At 43.5% G+C, this 14,642-nt stretch overlaps 12 non-coding genes across 12 annotated transcripts; all 12 read left to right on the top strand.

Annotated features, from left to right (window-relative positions):
* Nucleotides 1-277: 277 nt before the first annotated feature.
* Nucleotides 278-350, top strand: Trnar-ucu (transfer RNA arginine (anticodon UCU)). The gene has a single exon. It is a non-coding gene; the product is annotated as a tRNA-Arg (tRNA).
* Nucleotides 351-1,556: 1,206 nt separating this feature from the next.
* Nucleotides 1,557-1,629, top strand: Trnar-ucu (transfer RNA arginine (anticodon UCU)). Its single transcript has one exon. It is a non-coding gene; the product is annotated as a tRNA-Arg (tRNA).
* Nucleotides 1,630-2,835: 1,206 nt separating this feature from the next.
* On the top strand, nucleotides 2,836-2,908 carry Trnar-ucu (transfer RNA arginine (anticodon UCU)). Its single transcript has one exon. It is a non-coding gene; the product is annotated as a tRNA-Arg (tRNA).
* Nucleotides 2,909-4,103: 1,195 nt separating this feature from the next.
* Trnar-ucu (transfer RNA arginine (anticodon UCU)) lies at nucleotides 4,104-4,176 on the top strand. The gene has a single exon. It is a non-coding gene; the product is annotated as a tRNA-Arg (tRNA).
* Nucleotides 4,177-5,371: 1,195 nt separating this feature from the next.
* Trnar-ucu (transfer RNA arginine (anticodon UCU)) lies at nucleotides 5,372-5,444 on the top strand. The gene has a single exon. It is a non-coding gene; the product is annotated as a tRNA-Arg (tRNA).
* Nucleotides 5,445-6,649: 1,205 nt separating this feature from the next.
* Nucleotides 6,650-6,722, top strand: Trnar-ucu (transfer RNA arginine (anticodon UCU)). The gene has a single exon. It is a non-coding gene; the product is annotated as a tRNA-Arg (tRNA).
* A 1,206-nt stretch (nucleotides 6,723-7,928) lies between these two features.
* Trnar-ucu (transfer RNA arginine (anticodon UCU)) lies at nucleotides 7,929-8,001 on the top strand. Its single transcript has one exon. It is a non-coding gene; the product is annotated as a tRNA-Arg (tRNA).
* Nucleotides 8,002-9,207: 1,206 nt separating this feature from the next.
* On the top strand, nucleotides 9,208-9,280 carry Trnar-ucu (transfer RNA arginine (anticodon UCU)). Its single transcript has one exon. It is a non-coding gene; the product is annotated as a tRNA-Arg (tRNA).
* Nucleotides 9,281-10,486: 1,206 nt separating this feature from the next.
* On the top strand, nucleotides 10,487-10,559 carry Trnar-ucu (transfer RNA arginine (anticodon UCU)). Its single transcript has one exon. It is a non-coding gene; the product is annotated as a tRNA-Arg (tRNA).
* A 1,206-nt stretch (nucleotides 10,560-11,765) lies between these two features.
* Trnar-ucu (transfer RNA arginine (anticodon UCU)) lies at nucleotides 11,766-11,838 on the top strand. The gene has a single exon. It is a non-coding gene; the product is annotated as a tRNA-Arg (tRNA).
* A 1,195-nt stretch (nucleotides 11,839-13,033) lies between these two features.
* Trnar-ucu (transfer RNA arginine (anticodon UCU)) lies at nucleotides 13,034-13,106 on the top strand. The gene has a single exon. It is a non-coding gene; the product is annotated as a tRNA-Arg (tRNA).
* Nucleotides 13,107-14,312: 1,206 nt separating this feature from the next.
* Nucleotides 14,313-14,385, top strand: Trnar-ucu (transfer RNA arginine (anticodon UCU)). The gene has a single exon. It is a non-coding gene; the product is annotated as a tRNA-Arg (tRNA).
* Nucleotides 14,386-14,642: the final 257 nt, after the last annotated feature.

Here is a 14,642-nt window from a genome sequence, read left to right as displayed (position 1 = left end):
TTCCCATCTATCGGTAAGCAGCGCACGTGAGCGAATCTAATAGCAGGACTGTGTTACTACGATTGTACAGAGCAACTCTGTCAATACGCAGGTGTATCAATCAGTAGGGCCATGGTAAACAGAGCGATGTATCGTGTCTGTTGCATAAATAAAGAGTCTTTGATGTAATTGCTTCAGAGAAATATGAAAGTAAGCCTATCAGGAAAGTAATGCGAGACATGTAGCATGGGTCATGTCTTGCAGAACCTCTTACATCTGAGCTCTAGGCCTGCACAGCGTCCCTTTGCCGCAGAGGATAGCGCGTTGGACTTCTAATCCAAAGGTCGAGGGTTCGACCCCCCCAAGGGACGGGCAATTTTTAAAAACGTGTGCCAATCTCCAGATGGGTACTGACGTATGGGAAATCACAAGCCTCTGCAAAATTTGAAAATTGTTGTGACCTCAGTTCTATGCTCAAGTATGTAGACCTTACACATATAAGCCAAATTCTCGTAGATCTGTTATCCATGACGCTGTTATGTGTAAATGCAGTAAAAACGGAACCATATCTTCACGTGCCTGTTGACGGGAATTTTCTTTCAATACCCAATTTTTACCTACTGATATAAATATAGCAATAGAACGCACATTTCGTACAGAAACAAATACAATGAAGAGAAAAGATTTTGAATTACTTCATGAGTCAATGTATGTAATCCCAATGATGATCTTTAATTCTTCCAGCCCAAGGTGAGAGGGTTTCAGTTTTCTCGGCCACAAGTGAGAAAAGTAGACAGTTCCACAACAAGATATTCTGCTATGTTTCCTTAAGTGCTTCCATTAAACAATGGCACTCTGTATCTATAGAAACGGCGACAATTTTCACTTCGGCACAGGGGGCTTTTACTGGAGACTGTCAAGGGGGAACTTGCTAGATACATGAAGGGAGAAGATCAGACAGAGACGTCTGACGCTCCGCTGACGCTTGCCGAAAACTACATTAAGTATGATTCCCGCCTATAACTGACGGCGAGAGAGATGCATCATCTGTCCACTTCTCATCGAAGCACACTGTCACCAAGCAATGGCTGACGCTTCGAGGACGGCTTGAAATTGCTAGGGAGGTGATGCAGCTAAAGTTCCTGGTAAATGTGCTAACAGGGCACACACGTTCGTGGGAGTGTATACATATGATGGGGACCGGCTGTGACACAGCAGTCAACCAAAGTCAAAAAATGTGACTAATCATACAGTGTTTCCTTTACCACTTCGTTAGTGAATGCTGTTCTAAAGAGCGCAATTCCCATCTATCGGTAAGCAGCGCACGTGAGCGAATCTAATAGCAGGACTGTGTTACTACGATTGTACAGAGCAACTCTGTCAATACGCAGGTGTATCAATCAGTAGGGCCATGGTAAACAGAGCGATGTATCGTGTCTGTTGCATAAATAAAGAGTCTTTGATGTAATTGCTTCAGAGAAATATGAAAGTAAGCCTATCAGGAAAGTAATGCGAGACATGTAGCATGGGTCATGTCTTGCAGAACCTCTTACATCTGAGCTCTAGGCCTGCACAGCGTCCCTTTGGCGCAGAGGATAGCGCCTTGGACTTCTAATCCAAAGGTCGTGGGTTCGACCCCCCCAAGGGACCCGCAATTTTTAAAAACGTGTGCCAATCTCCAGATGGGTACTGACGTATGGGAAATCACAAGCCTCTGCAAAATTTGAAAATTGTTGTGACGTCAGTTCTATGCTCAAGTATGTAGACCTTACACATATAAGCCAAATTCTCGTAGATCTGTTATCCATGACGCTGTTATGTGTAAATGCAGTAAAAACGGAACCATATCTTCACGTGCCTGTTGACGGGAATTTTCTTTCAATACCCCATTTATACCTACTGATATAAATATAGCAATAGAACGCACATTTCGTACAGAAACAAATACAATGAAGAGAAAAGATTTTGAATTACTTCATGAGTCAATGTATGTAATCCCAGTGATGATCTTTAATTCTTCCAGCCCAAGGTGAGAGGGTTTCAGTTTTCTCGGCCACAAGTGAGAAAAGTAGACAGTTCCACAACAAGATATTCTGCTATGTTTCCTTAAGTGCTTCCATTAAACAATGGCACTCTGTATCTATAGAAACGGCGACAATTTTCACTTCGGCACAGGGGGCTTTTACTGGAGACTGTCAAGGGGGAACTTGCTAGATACATGAAGGGAGAAGATCAGACAGAGACGTCTGACGCTCCGCTGACGCTTGCCGAAAACTACATTAAGTATGATTCCCGCCTATAACTGACGGCGAGAGAGATGCATCATCTGTCCACTTCTCATCGAAGCACACTGTCACCAAGCAATGGCTGACGCTTCGAGGACGGCTTGAAATTGCTAGGGAGGTGATGCAGCTAAAGTTCCTGGTAAATGTGCTAACAGGGCACACACGTTCGTGGGAGTGTATACATATGATGGGGACCGGCTGTGACACAGCAGTCAACCAAAGTCAAAAAATGTGACTAATCATACAGTGTTTCCTTTACCACTTCGTTAGTGAATGCTGTTCTAAAGAGCGCAATTCCCATCTATCGGTAAGCAGCGCACGTGAGCGAATCTAATAGCAGGACTGTGTTACTACGATTGTACAGAGCAACTCTGTCAATACGCAGGTGTATCAATCAGTAGGGCCATGGTAAACAGAGCGATGTATCGTGTCTGTTGCATAAATAAAGAGTCTTTGATGTAATTGCTTCAGAGAAATATGAAAGTAAGCCTATCAGGAAAGTAATGCGAGACATGTAGCATGGGTCATGTCTTGCAGAACCTCTTACATCTGAGCTGTAGGCCTGCACAGCGTCCCCTTGGCGCAGAGGATAGCGCGTTGGACTTCTAATCCAAAGGTCGTGGGTTCGATCCCCACAAGGGACGGGCAATTTTTAAAAACGTGTGCCAATCTCCAGATGGGTACTGACGTATGGGAAATCACAAGCCTCTGCAAAAGTTGAAAATTGTTGTGACCTCAGTTCTATGCTCAAGTATGTAGACCTTACACATATAAGCCAAATTCTCGTAGATCTGTTATCCATGACGCTGTTATGTGTAAATGCAGTAAAAACGGAACCATATCTTCACGTGCCTGTTGACGGGAATTTTCTTTCAATACGCAATTTTTACCTACTGATATAAATATAGCAATAGAACGCACATTTCGTACAGAAACAAATACAATGAAGAGAAAAGATTTTGAATTACTTCATGAGTCAATGTATGTAATCCCAGTGATGATCTTTAATTCTTCCAGCCCAAGGTGAGAGGGTTTCAGTTTTCTCGGACACAAGTGAGAAAAGTAGACAGTTCCACAACAAGATATTCTGCTATGTTTCCTTAAGTGCTTCCATTAAACAATGGCACTCTGTATCTATAGAAACGGCGACAATTTTCACTTCGGCACAGGGGGCATTTACTGGAGACTGTCAAGGGGGAACTTGCTAGATACATGAAGGGAGAAGATCAGACAGAGACGTCTGACGCTTGCCGAAAACTACATTAAGTATGATTCCCGCCTATAACTGACGGTGAGAGAGATGCATCATCTGTCCACTTCTCATCGAAGCACACTGTCACCAAGCAATGGCTGACGCTTCGAGGACGGCTTGAAATTGCTAGGGAGGTGATGCAGCTAAAGTTCCTGGTAAATGTGCTAACAGGGCACACACGTTCGTGGGAGTGTATACATATGATGGGGACCGGCTGTGACACAGCAGTCAACCAAAGTCAAAAAATGTGACTAATCATACAGTGTTTCCTTTACCACTTCGTTAGTGAATGCTGTTCTAAAGAGCGCAATTCCCATCTATCGGTAAGCAGCGCACGTGAGCGAATCTAATAGCAGGACTGTGTTACTACGATTGTACAGAGCAACTCTGTCAATACGCAGGTGTATCAATCAGTAGGGCCATGGTAAACAGAGCGATGTATCGTGTCTGTTGCATAAATAAAGAGTCTTTGATGTAATTGCTTCAGAGAAATATGAAAGTAAGCCTATCAGGAAAGTAATGCGAGACATGTAGCATGGGTCATGTCTTGCAGAACCTCTTACATCTGAGCTCTAGGCCTGCACAGCGTCCCTTTGGCCCAGAGGATAGCGCGTTGGACTTCTAATCCAAAGGTCGTGGGTTCGATCCCCACAAGGGCCAGGCAATTCTTAAAAACGTGTGCCAATCTCCAGATGGGTACTGACGTATGGGAAATCACAAGCCTCTGCAAAAGTTGAAAATTGTTGTGACCTCAGTTCTATGCTCAAGTATGTAGACCTTACACATATAAGCCAAATTCTCGTAGATCTGTTATCCATGACGCTGTTATGTGTAAATGCAGTAAAAACGGAACCATATCTTCATGTGCCTGTTGACAGGAATTTTCTTTCAATACCCCATTTTTACCTGCTGATATAAATATAGCAATAGAACGCACATTTCGTACAGAAACAAATACAATGAAGAGAAAAGATTTTGAATTACTTCATGAGTCAATGTATGTAATCCCAGTGATGATCTTTAATTCTTCCAGCCCAAGGTGAGAGGGTTTCAGTTTTCTCGGCCACAAGTGAGAAAAGTAGACAGTTCCACAACAAGATATTCTGCTATGTTTCCTTAAGTGCTTCCATTAAACAGTGGCGCTCTGTATCTATAGAAACGGCGACAATTTTCACTTCGGCACAGGGGGCTTTTACTGGAGACTGTCAAGGGGGAACTTGCTAGATACATGAAGGGAGAAGATCAGACAGAGACGTCTGACGCTTGCCGAAAACTACATTAAGTATGATTCCCGCCTATAACTGACGGTGAGAGAGATGCATCATCTGTCCACTTCTCATCGAAGCACACTGTCACCAAGCAATGGCTGACGCTTCGAGGACGGCTTGAAATTGCTAGGGAGGTGATGCAGCTAAAGTTCCTGGTAAATGTGCTAACAGGGCACACACGTTCGTGGGAGTGTATACATATGATGGGGACCGGCTGTGACACAGCAGTCAACCAAAGTCAAAAAAAGTGACTAATCATACAGTGTTTCCTTTACCACTTCGTTAGTGAATGCTGTTCTAAAGAGCGCAATTCCCATCTATCGGTAAGCAGCGCACGTGAGCGAATCTAATAGCAGGACTGTGTTACTACGATTGTACAGAGCAACTCTGTCAATACGCAGGTGTATCAATCAGTAGGGCCATGGTAAACAGAGCGATGTATCGTGTCTGTTGCATAAATAAAGAGTCTTTGATGTAATTGCTTCAGAGAAATATGAAAGTAAGCCTATCAGGAAAGTAATGCGAGACATGTAGCATGGGTCATGTCTTGCAGAACCTCTTACATCTGAGCTGTAGGCCTGCACAGCGTCCCTTTGGCGCAGAGGATAGCGCGTTGGACTTCTAATCCAAAGGTCGGGGTTTCGATCCCCACAAGGGACGGGCAATTTTTAAAATCGTGTGCCAATCTCCAGATGGGTACTGACGTATGGGAAATCACAAGCCTCTGCAAAAGTTGAAAATTGTTGTGACCTCAGTTCTATGCTCAAGTATGTAGACCTTACACATATAAGCCAAATTCTCATAGATCTGTTATCCATGACGCTGTTATGTGTAAATGCAGTAAAAACGGAACCATATCGTCACGTGCCTGTTGACGGGAATTTTCTTTCAACACCCAATTTTTACCTACTGATATAAATATAGCAATAGAACGCACATTTCGTACAGAAACAAATACAATGAAGAGAAAAGATTTTGAATTACTTCATGAGTCAATGTATGTAATCCCAGTGATGATCTTTAATTCTTCCAGCCCAAGGTGAGAGGGTTTCAGTTTTCTCGGCCACAAGTGAGAAAAGTAGACAGTTCCACAACAAGATATTCTGCTATGTTTCCTTAAGTGCTTCCATTAAACAATGGCACTCTGTATCTATAGAAACGGCGACAATTTTCACTTCGGCACAGGGGGCTTTTACTGGAGACTGTCAAGGGGGAACTTGCTAGATACATGAAGGGAGAAGATCAGACAGAGACGTCTGACGCTCCGCTGACGCTTGCCGAAAACTACATTAAGTATGATTCCCGCCTATAACTGACGGCGAGAGAGATGCATCATCTGTCCACTTCTCATCGAAGCACACTGTCACCAAGCAATGGCTGACGCTTCGAGGACGGCTTGAAATTGCTAGGGAGGTGATGCAGCTAAAGTTCCTGGTAAATGTGCTAACAGGGCACACACGTTCGTGGGAGTGTATACATATGATGGGGACCGGCTGTGACACAGCAGTCAACCAAAGTCAAAAAATGTGACTAATCATACAGTGTTTCCTTTACCACTTCGTTAGTGAATGCTGTTCTAAAGAGCGCAATTCCCATCTATCGGTAAGCAGCGCACGTGAGCGAATCTAATAGCAGGACTGTGTTACTACGATTGTACAGAGCAACTCTGTCAATACGCAGGTGTATCAACAGTAGGGCCATGGTAAACAGAGCGATGTATCGTGTCTGTTGCATAAATAAAGAGTCTTTGATGTAATTGCTTCAGACAAATATGAAAGTAAGCCTATCAGGAAAGTAATGCGAGACATGTAGCATGGGTCATGTCTTGCAGAACCTCTTACATCTGAGCTCGAGGCCTGCACAGCGTCCCTTTGGCGCAGAGGATAGCGCGTTGGACTTCTAATCCAAAGGTCGTGGGTTCGATCCCCACAAGGGATGGGCAATTTTTAAAAACGTGTGCCAATCTCCAGATGGGTACTGACGTAGGGGAAATCACAAGCCTCTGCAAAAGTTGAAAATTGTTGTGACGTCAGTTCTATGCTCAAGTATGTAGACCTTACACATATAAGCCAAATTCTCGTAGATCTGTTATCCATGACGCTGTTATGTGTAAATGCAGTAAAAACGGAACCATATCTTCACGTGCCTGTTGACGGGAATTTTCTTTCAATACCCAATTTTTACCTACTGATATAAATATAGCAATAGAACACACATTTCGTACAGAAACAAAAACAATGAAGAGAAAACATTTTGAATTACTTCATGAGTCAATGTATGTAATCCCAGTGATGATCTTTAATTCTTCCAGCCCAAGGTGAGAGGGTTTCAGTTTTCTCGGACACAAGTGAGAAAAGTAGACAGTTCCACAACAAGATATTCTGCTATGTTTCCTTAAGTGCTTCCATTAAACAATGGCACTCTGTATCTATAGAAACGGCGACAATTTTCACTTCGGCACAGGGGGCTTTTACTGGAGACTGTCAAGGGGGAACTTGCTAGATACATGAAGGGAGAAGATCAGACAGAGACGTCTGACGCTCCGCTGACGCTTGCCGAAAACTACATTAAGTATGATTCCCGCCTATAACTGACGGCGAGAGAGATGCATCATCTGTCCACTTCTCATCGAAGCACACTGTCACCAAGCAATGGCTGACGCTTCGAGGACAGCTTGAAATTGCTAGGGAGGTGATGCAGCTAAAGTTCCTGGTAAATGTGCTAACAGGGCACACACGTTCGTGGGAGTGTATACATATGATGGGGACCGGCTGTGACACAGCAGTCAACCAAAGTCAAAAAATGTGACTAATCATACAGTGTTTCCTTTACCACTTCGTTAGTGAATGCTGTTCTAAAGAGCGCAATTCCCATCTATCGGTAAGCAGTGCACGTGAGCGAATCTAATAGCAGGACTGTGTTACTACGATTGTACAGAGCAACTCTGTCAATACACAGGTGTATCAATCAGTAGGGCCATGGTAAACAGAGCGATGTATCGTGTCTGTTGCATAAATAAAGAGTCTTTGATGTAATTGCTTCAGACAAATATGAAAGTAAGCCTATCAGGAAAGTAATGCGAGACATGTAGCATGGGTCATGTCTTGCAGAACCTCTTACATCTGAGCTGTAGGCCTGCACAGCGTCCCTTTGGCGCAGAGGATAGCGCGTTGGACTTCTAATCCAAAGGTCGTGGGTTCGATCCCCACAAGGGATGGGCAATTTTTAAAAACGTGTGCCAATCTCCAGATGGGTACTGACGTAGGGGAAATCACAAGCCTCTGCAAAAGTTGAAAATTGTTGTGACCTCAGTTCTATGCTCAAGTATGTAGACCTTACACATATAAGCCAAATTCTCGTAGATCTGTTATCCATGACGCTGTTATGTGTAAATGCAGTAAAAACGGAACCATATCTTCACGTGCCTGTTGACGGGAATTTTCTTTCAATACCCAATTCTTACCTACTGATATAAATATAGCAATAGAACGCACATTTCGTACAGAAACAAATACAATGAAGAGAAAAAATTTTGAATTACTTCATGAGTCAATGTATGTAATCCCAGTGATGATCTTTAATTCTTCCAGCCCAAGGTGAGAGGGTTTCAGTTTTCTCGGCCACAAGTGAGAAAAGCAGTCAGTTCCACAACAAGATATTCTGCTATGTTTCCTTAAGTGCTTCCATTAAACAATGGCACTCTGTATCTATAGAAACGGCGACAATTTTCACTTCGGCACAGGGGGCTTTTACTGGAGACTGTCAAGGGGGAACTTGCTAGATACATGAAGGGAGAAGATCAGACAGAGACGTCTGACGCTCCGCTGACGCTTGCCGAAAACTACATTAAGTATGATTCCCGCCTATAACTGACGGCGAGAGAGATACATCATCTGTCCACTTCTCATCGAAGCACACTGTCACCAAGCAATGGCTGACGCTTCGAGGATGGCTTGAAATTGCTAGGGAGGTGATTCAGCTAAAGTTCCTGGTAAATGTGCTAACAGGGCACACACGTTCGTGGGAGTGTATACATATGATGGGGACCGGCTGTGACACACCAGTCAACCAAAGTCAAAAAATGTGACTAATCATACAGTGTTTCCTTTACCACTTCGTTAGTGAATGCTGTTCTAAAGAGTGCAATTCCCATCTATCGGTAAGCAGCGCACGTGAGCGAATCTAATAGCAGGACTGTGTTACTACGATTGTACAGAGCAACTCTGTCAATACGCAGGTGTATCAATCAGTAGGGCCATGGTAAACAGATCGATGTATCGTGTCTGTTGCATAAATAAAGAGTCTTTGATGTAATTGCTTCAGAGAAATATGAAAGTAAGCCTATCAGGAAAGTAATGCGAGACATGTAGCATGGGTCATGTCTTGCAGAACCTCTTACATCTGAGATCTAGTCCTGCACAGCGTCCCTTTGGCGCAGAGGATAGCGCGTTGGACTTCTAATCCAAAGGTCGTGGGTTCGATCCCCACAAGGGACGGGCAATTTTTAAAAACGTGTGCCAATCTCCAGGTGGGTACTGACGTATGGGAAATCACAAGCCTCTGCAAAAGTTGAAAATTGTTGTGACCTCAGTTCTATGCTCAAGTATGTAGACCTTACACATATAAGCCAAATTCTCGTAGATCTGTTATCCATGACGCTGTTATGTGTAAATGCAGTAAAAACGGAACCATATCTTCACGTGCCTGTTGACGGGAATTTTCTTTCAATACCCAATTTTTACCTACTGATATAAATATAGCAATAGAACACACATTTCGTACAGAAACAAAAACAATGAAGAGAAAACATTTTGAATTACTTCATGAGTCAATGTATGTAATCCCAGTGATGATCTTTAATTCTTCCAGCCCAAGGTGAGAGGGTTTCAGTTTTCTCGGACACAAGTGAGAAAAGTAGACAGTTCCACAACAAGATATTCTGCTATGTTTCCTTAAGTGCTTCCATTAAACAATGGCACTCCGTATCTATAGAAACGGCGACAATTTTCACTTCGGCACAGGGGGCTTTTACTGGAGACTGTCAAGGGGGAACTTGCTAGATACATGAAGGGAGAAGATCAGACAGAGACGTCTGACGCTCCGCTGACGCTTGCCGAAAACTACATTAAGTATGATTCCCGCCTATAACTGACGGCGAGAGAGATGCATCATCTGTCCACTTCTCATCGAAGCACACTGTCACCAAGCAATGGCTGACGCTTCGAGGACGGCTTGAAATTGCTAGGGAGGTGATGCAGCTAAAGTTCCTGGTAAATGTGCTAACAGGGCACACACGTTCGTGGGAGTGTATACATATGATGGGGACCGGCTGTGACACAGCAGTCAACCAAAGTCAAAAAATGTGACTAATCATACAGTGTTTCCTTTACCACTTCGTTAGTGAATGCTGTTCTAAAGAGCGCAATTCCCATCTATCGGTAAGCAGCGCACGTGAGCGAATCTAATAGCAGGACTGTGTTACTACGATTGTACAGAGCAACTCTGTCAATACGCAGGTGTATCAATCAGTAGGGCCATGGTAAACAGAGCGATGTATCGTGTATGTTGCATAAATAAAGAGTCTTTGATGTAATTGCTTCAGAGAAATATGAAAGTAAGCCTATCAGGAAAGTAATGCGAGACATGTAGCATGGGTCATGTCTTGCAGAACCTCTTACATCTGAGCTGTAGGCCTGCACAGCGTCCCTTTGGCTCAGAGGATAGCGCGTTGGACTTCTAATCCAAAGGTCGTGGGTTCGATCCCCATAAGGGATGGGGAATTTTTAAAAACGTGTGCCAATCTCCAGATGGGTACTGACGTATGGGAAATCACAAGCCTCTGCAAAAGTTGAAAATTGTTGTGACCTCAGTTCTATGCTCAAGTATGTAGACCTTACACATATAAGCCAAATTCTCGTAGATCTGTTATCCATGACGCTGTTATGTGTAAATGCAGTAAAAACGGAACCATATCTTCACGTGCCTGTTGACGGGAATTTTCTTTCAATACCCAATTTTTACCTACTGATATAAATATAGCAATAGAACGCACATTTCGTACAGAAACAAATACAATGAAGAGAAAAGATTTTGAATTACTTCATGAGTCAATGTATGTAATCCCAGTGATGATCTTTAATTCTTCCAGCCCAAGGTGAGAGGGTTTCAGTTTTCTCGGCCACAAGTGAGAAAAGTAGACAGTTCCACAACAAGATATTCTGCTATGTTTCCTTAAGTGCTTCCATTAAACAATGGCACTCTGTATCTATAGAAACGGCGACAATTTTCACTTCGGCACAGGGGGCTTTTACTGGAGACTGTCAAGGGGGAACTTGCTAGATACATGAAGGGAGAAGATCAGACAGAGACGTCTGACGCTCCGCTGACGCTTGCCGAAAACTACATTAAGTATGATTCCCGCCTATAACTGACGGCGAGAGAGATGCATCATCTGTCCACTTCTCATCGAAGCACACTGTCACCAAGCAATGGCTGACGCTTCGAGGACGGCTTGAAATTGCTAGGGAGGTGATGCAGCTAAAGTTCCTGGTAAATGTGCTAACAGGGCACACACGTTCGTGGGAGTGTATACATATGATGGGGACCGGCTGTGACACAGCAGTCAACCAAAGTCAAAAAATGTGACTAATCATACAGTGTTTCCTTTACCACTTCGTTAGTGAATGCTGTTCTAAAGAGCGCAATTCCCATCTATCGGTAAGCAGCGCACGTGAGCGAATCTAATAGCAGGACTGTGTTACTACGATTGTACAGAGCAACTCTGTCAATACGCAGGTGTATCAATCAGTAGGGCCATGGTAAACAGAGCGATGTATCGTGTCTGTTGCATAAATAAAGAGTCTTTGATGTAATTGCTTCAGAGAAATATGAAGGTAAGCCTATCAGGAAAGTAATGCGAGACATGTAGCATGGGTCATGTCTTGCAGAACCTGTTACATCTGAGCTGTAGGCCTGCACAGCGTCCCTTTGGCGCAGAGGATAGCGCGTTGGACTTCTAATCCAAAGGTCGTGGGTTCGATCCCCACAAGGGACGGGCAATTTTTAAAAACGTGTGCCAATCTCCAGATGGGTACTGACGTATGGGAAATCACAAGCCTCTGCAAAAGTTGAAAATTGTTGTGACCTCAGTTCTATGCTCAAGTATGTAGACCTTACACATATAAGCCAAATTCTCGTAGATCTGTTATCCATGACGCTGTTATGTGTAAATGCAGTAAAAACGGAACCATATCTTCACGTGCCTGTTGACGGGAATTTTCTTTCAATACCCAATTTTTACCTACTGATATAAATATAGCAATAGAACGCACATTTCGTACAGAAACAAATACAATGAAGAGAAAAGATTTTGAATTACTTCATGAGTCAATGTATGTAATCCCAGTGATGATCTTTAATTCTTCCAGCCCAAGGTGAGAGGGTTTCAGTTTTCTCGGCCACAAGTGAGAAAAGTAGACAGTTCCACAACAAGATATTCTGCTATGTTTCCTTAAGTGCTTCCATTAAACAATGGCACTCTGTATCTATAGAAACGGCGACAATTTTCACTTCGGCACAGGGGGCTTTTACTGGAGACTGTCAAGGGGGAACTTGCTAGATACATGAAGGGAGAAGATCAGACAGAGACGTCTGACGCTTGCCGAAAACTACATTAAGTATGATTCCCGCCTATAACTGACGGTGAGAGAGATGCATCATCTGTCCACTTCTCATCGAAGCACACTGTCACCAAGCAATGGCTGACGCTTCGAGGACGGCTTGAAATTGCTAGGGAGGTGATGCAGCTAAAGTTCCTGGTAAATGTGCTAACAGGGCACACACGTTCGTGGGAGTGTATACATATGATGGGGACCGGCTGTGACACAGCAGTCAACCAAAGTCAAAAAATGTGACTAATCATACAGTGTTTCCTTTACCACTTCGTTAGTGAATGCTGTTCTAAAGAGCGCAATTCCCATCTATCGGTAAGCAGCGCACGTGAGCGAATCTAATAGCAGGACTGTGTTACTACGATTGTACAGAGCAACTCTGTCAATACGCAGGTGTATCAATCAGTAGGGCCATGGTAAACAGAGCGATGTATCGTGTCTGTTGCATAAATAAAGAGTCTTTGATGTAATTGCTTCAGAGAAATATGAAAGTAAGCCTATCAGGAAAGTAATGCGAGACATGTAGCATGGGTCATGTCTTGCAGAACCTCTTACATCTGAGCTGTAGGCCTGCACAGCGTCCCTTTGGCGCAGAGGATAGCGCGTTGGACTTCTAATCCAAAGGTCGGGGTTTCGATCCCCACAAGGGACGGGCAATTTTTAAAATCGTGTGCCAATCTCCAGATGGGTACTGACGTATGGGAAATCACAAGCCTCTGCAAAAGTTGAAAATTATTGTGACCTCAGTTCTATGCTCAAGTATGTAGACCTTACACATATAAGCCAAATTCTCATAGATCTGTTATCCATGACGCTGTTATGTGTAAATGCAGTAAAAACGGAACCATATCGTCACGTGCCTGTTGACGGGAATTTTCTTTCAATACCCAATTTTTACCTACTGATATAAATATAGCAATAGAACGCACATTTCGTACAGAAACAAATACAATGAAGAGAAAAGATTTTGAATTACTTCATGAGTCAATGTATGTAATCCCAGTGATGATCTTTAATTCTTCCAGCCCAAGGTGAGAGGGTTTCAGTTTTCTCGGCCACAAGTGAGAAAAGTAGACAGTTCCACAACAAGATATTCTGCTATGTTTCCTTAAGTGCTTCCATTAAACAATGGCACTCTGTATCTATAGAAACGGCGACAATTTTCACTTCGGCACAGGGGGCTTTTACTGGAGACTGTCAAGGGGGAACTTGCTAGATACATGAAGGGAGAAGATCAGACAGAGACGTCTGACGCTCCGCTGACGCTTGCCGAAAACTACATTAAGTATGATTCCCGCCTATAACTGACGGCGAGAGAGATGCATCATCTGTCCACTTCTCATCGAAGCACACTGTCACCAAGCAATGGCTGACGCTTCGAGGACGGCTTGAAATTGCTAGGGAGGTGATGCAGCTAAAGTTCCTGGTAAATGTGCTAACAGGGCACACACGTTCGTGGGAGTGTATACATATGATGGGGACCGGCTGTGACACAGCAGTCAACCAAAGTCAAAAAATGTGACTAATCATACAGTGTTTCCTTTACCACTTCGTTAGTGAATGCTGTTCTAAAGAGCGCAATTCCCATCTATCGGTAAGCAGCGCACGTGAGCGAATCTAATAGCAGGACTGTGTTACTACGTTTGTACAGAGCAACTCTGTCAATATGCAGGTGTATCAATCAGTAGGGCCATGGTAAACAGAGCGATGTATCGTGTCTGTTGCATAAATAAAGAGTCTTTGATGTAATTGCTTCAGAGAAATATGAAAGTAAGCCTATCAGGAAAGTAATGCGAGACATGTAGCATGGGTCATGTCTTGCAGAACCTCTTACATCTGAGCTCGAGGCCTGCACAGCGTCCCTTTGGCGCAGAGGATAGCGCGTTGGACTTCTAATCCAAAGGTCGTGGGTTCGATCCCCACAAGGGATGGGCAATTTTTAAAAACGTGTGCCAATCTCCAGATGGGTACTGACGTAGGGGAAATCACAAGCCTCTGCAAAAGTTGAAAATGGTTGTGACGTCAGTTCTATGCTCAAGTATGTAGACCTTACACATATAAGCCAAATTCTCGTAGATCTGTTATCCATGACGCTGTTATGTGTAAATGCAGTAAAAACGGAACCATATCTTCACGTGCCTGTTGACGGGAATTTTCTTTCAATACCCAATTTTTACCTACTGATATA

The sequence above is a fragment of the Schistocerca gregaria genome, chromosome 1, assembly GCF_023897955.1.
Source record: "Schistocerca gregaria isolate iqSchGreg1 chromosome 1, iqSchGreg1.2, whole genome shotgun sequence".
In the NCBI taxonomy this organism is placed as follows: Eukaryota; Metazoa; Arthropoda; class Insecta; order Orthoptera; family Acrididae; genus Schistocerca; species Schistocerca gregaria.
This window is presented reverse-complemented; position numbering and strand designations above follow the sequence as displayed.